This window comes from Peromyscus leucopus, unplaced genomic scaffold (assembly GCF_004664715.2).
Source record: "Peromyscus leucopus breed LL Stock unplaced genomic scaffold, UCI_PerLeu_2.1 scaffold_1558, whole genome shotgun sequence".
NCBI lineage: Eukaryota > Metazoa > Chordata > Mammalia > Rodentia > Cricetidae > Peromyscus > Peromyscus leucopus.
The window spans coordinates 24,699-28,549 of NW_023504730.1; the positions used below are offsets into that span (position 1 = coordinate 24,699).

The following is a 3,851-nucleotide window of genomic DNA, read 5'->3' on the forward strand; positions in this document are numbered from 1 at the left end:
CAACATATATGTATTATAATCATGTATCATATAATTTGTATCAAGTGCATCATAAATACTACTCATTCAACAAATAAAACTAAATGCTTATTTATGAGTGCATATTTCATGCTATATCAAAGCTATATTGTCACCATTTTCCATTACATGACTTCTAATTTGCTTTTTCTGCTAGCTTCTCGATATGGATGAGAAAATTACATTAACAGTTAAGGAGGATCCGTAAATACAATAGATGAATGAATATTCTTTTAAATATCTTTGAGTAAATGGTGTATTTGTAGTAAGCTGATGTCATGCTATATTTGGTAAGTTGTTATCATAATTATCACTATTATATCCTCATCCTGGAAGCCACTTAATATATCCATTATGGCTTTGCAGTAAGCAAAAATATTCTTCATTGTATTAAATTATGCAAAATTTTGGAAAAAATAAAATGGCCATAATTGGAGGAATCTTATTTGCCTAAATTAGTACTTCCTGCTAGGGATGAAATTTGAATAGATCACTTAGCTTTACTGCAAAAGAGGACACTGTCCTACATACAGAACCATCTGCAAGATCCAACAATAGTAATGAAATGTTTACAAAAATAGAGTTTCATAAGGTTTCCAATATTTCCAGACTACGTTGAAATATAAGATGTTTGATTCACATTCAAGTGAAATTTTGGTCACAATATTTCTGTTCCTTTTCCAATTTTCTATGGACTGGAAAAAACATAACTACTTTCAACAACATGAGACAAATTCTGAAACAAACTCTCCAAAGTGCAATTGGTTAGTGATCTTTCTGGAAGAAAATCCTCAACACTCGCTCCCGAATCTGCTTGTCCTCACCCCATAGATCACAGGATTAAGGGCTGGTGGACAACCACATAGAGATTAGCCAAGAAAATATGGATATACTGGCACATTATGGCCAAAACGATGTGTCAAGAAAGAGAAAATGCTGGAGTAAAAAAAGTTAAGATAACACCTATGTGAGAGCCACAGGTGTTGAGAGCCTTGAGCCTGGCCTCTCGGAGGAAGGCAGAAGACCGCATAGAGGATCCTGACATAGGAGAGAATAATAAGAACCACATCCCAGTAACAAGAGAACAATGTTGCTGAGACCAAACATGACGTTGACTTTGATGCTGGCACAAGCTAGGCGGGCAATGCCCATGTGTTCACAGTAGTATGAGGATGATGTGATGCCCACAGTAGGGCAGCCTCAGGAGGAGAAACACCAGGGAAGGACCATGTATAGGCTTCGCAGGACAGCAATACTTGCAATGACACCAATGACTTTTTTGGTGAGGATGACAGTATATTGAAGGGCTTGCAAATGGCAATGTAGCGGTCAAAGCCCATGGCCAACAACATAATGCTTTCCATGACGGTGAAGAAAGTGGATGAAGAACATCTGAGAAAGGCAGCCTCCAAAAGATATTCCCTGAGACTGAACCAGAAGATACCAGCATTTTGGGGATGGTGGCTGTTGTCAGACCCAGGTCAATGGAAATCCAACATGGCTAGAAGTAGTACATGGGCTCATGAAGACTGTGTTCAGCTTGGATCACAAATAAAACAGCTGTATTCCCCAGTATTGCAATGAGATACAGAAAACAAAAAGGAATCCAATCCAGATGTGTGCATCTTCTAGTCCTGGGATGCCCAGCAGAGGAATGAGGAAGGATGGACTTGTGAGTCGTTAGACAGGACATTCTCTCAGTCATGGATAATGCTGTGCTTCATACAGATATTTCTTGTGTGTGATCAGTATGATTCTTTGTCTACTTAGTTCTTTATCTTCACTCCTGGTCAAATATAAAAATAACCTTTTAATCTTCTGTTCATATTTGTAGAAAGAGTAAGAATACTCTCTTTGTTTTATGTGTAAGTCTCCTGAATTTCACAAGGCATCACCTTGAGAGCCACCATTACTGCACTGAGCTCATGTAATAGCAAAGACTAATACAAAGAAGAGAGGAAGAAGAAATTTGCCAACTGTGGTGTGCAAGAATGCATGGCCAGAGGATGAAGTTCCAAAGCTGATGTACAATAATTCACATATGCTTTTGCTTAATAATAATAATAATAATAATAATAATAATAATAAAAAATGAGTGAGGTAACCCAGACTCAGAAAACAAATATGGTATTACTCACTCATAGGAGAATACTAGATGTGGAACAAGATGACTGAACTGCTACTCACATCACCATTGAGGCTACCTGGAAAAGAGGACCCCAAAAAGACACAGGGATCACCCAATGACGGAAAAAAATGGATGAATCTACATAACAGCCTGACATGAGTGGAGCAATGAAGGGCGACGTCGAGGGAAAGAGAGCGGAATCCCAGCTGGATCAAGAACAGAGAGGGAGAACAAGGAATAGGAGCCATGTAAATGAAGACCACATGAAAAAGGAAGAAACAAAGTGCTAAAGAGGCCACAGAAATCCACAAAGATACACCCACAAAAGACTGCTGGCAATGGCCGAGAGACACCAGGACTGACCTACTCTGGTGATGGATGGCCAAACACCCCTAATAGTTGTGCCAGAAACCTCATCCAATACTGAGGAATCTGGATGCAGACATCCACGGCTAGGCCCCTGGTGGAGCGCTGGAGTCTAATTAGCGAGAAAGAGGAGTTATATGACGAGAATTGTTGAAACCAAGTTGGATAAAGCACAGACAAATAGCTAAACGAATGAAACACATGAACTATGAACCAAAGGCTGAGGGCCCCCAACTGGATCAGGCCCTCTGAATAGGTGAGACAGTTGATTGCTTGATCTGTTTGGGAGCATCTAGGCAGTGTACCAGTCCTGGGCTCGTGCATGAGTTAGCTGTTTGAAACCTGGGACTTATGCAGGACGCTTGGCTCAATCTGGAGGAGGGACTGGACCTGCCTGACTGAGTCTATCAGTCGATCTCAGTCCTCGGGGTGGCCTTGATCTGGAGTGTGGAATGGGGTAGGCTGGGGGAAGGGAGGGGCAGAAGGGAGAACAAGGAATCTTGGCTGTTATGTAGAACTGAATAGTATTGTAAAATAAATAAATAAAAGAAAAAAAAAAAATCACTCATGCATTTGTTATCTTGATCTTTCCCTATTTTGGAAGCTAAAACTCCCAAATGTGTGTGTACAATGTGTCTCTGTGTAGTGATGTAACAAGTGATCTGGTTCTGAGAGCAGGATAAACAACTTACCTTCTTTTGTCGTTGCATGAAGCTTCATGTAAATTCTCAGTATTTTTATAGGTAGATGAAGAGATGAAACTGTAGTATTTTAATTTATGTTATGGAAGTAAATCATTCATATCATTATAACTCTATTACAAAGTTCACCAGGTTTGGAAAGTAAATAAAGACAAAGGGAAAAATAATACTGACAAAGATCATTTTGTTCTTTGTGGCTATGATAAAAACATAAATTGAAAGATGTCTTAATATAGACAGAGCTTTCATTTGGTCAGTGGATAAATAAATGCATCCAGTAAAGAAACTGTCCAGACATGGAACAGCCTTGGAAGAGAGAACTACACAATTTCTCAATATACTTCTCTCTTATACACATAGAAGAGACATTTTCATTTAGTTCCTCTCTATTCTATATCAGTCCATGTTTAATAGATACTTCTATTACAGTAAATTCTGAACAAGTAGTAAATTAAACATCTGAAGAAAACAAGCATAAGCACATTGTGCACACTTATTTACAAAAATATTGTGCTAATAATGTGGAAGTAATGTGTGTGTGTAATGATACACAAAGAATATATTCAAATTTAACAACACTTGTCTGTTGAAAGAATTCAAGGTGTCTATCAGAGATGTTATGAAAGCAACCTGCCTTG

General features: G+C 38.6%; 1 pseudogene; it reads right to left on the bottom strand.

The window, feature by feature from the left end:
- Window positions 1-783: 783 nt before the first annotated feature.
- LOC114689190 lies at window positions 784-3,222 on the bottom strand (annotated as a pseudogene).
- Window positions 3,223-3,851: the final 629 nt, after the last annotated feature.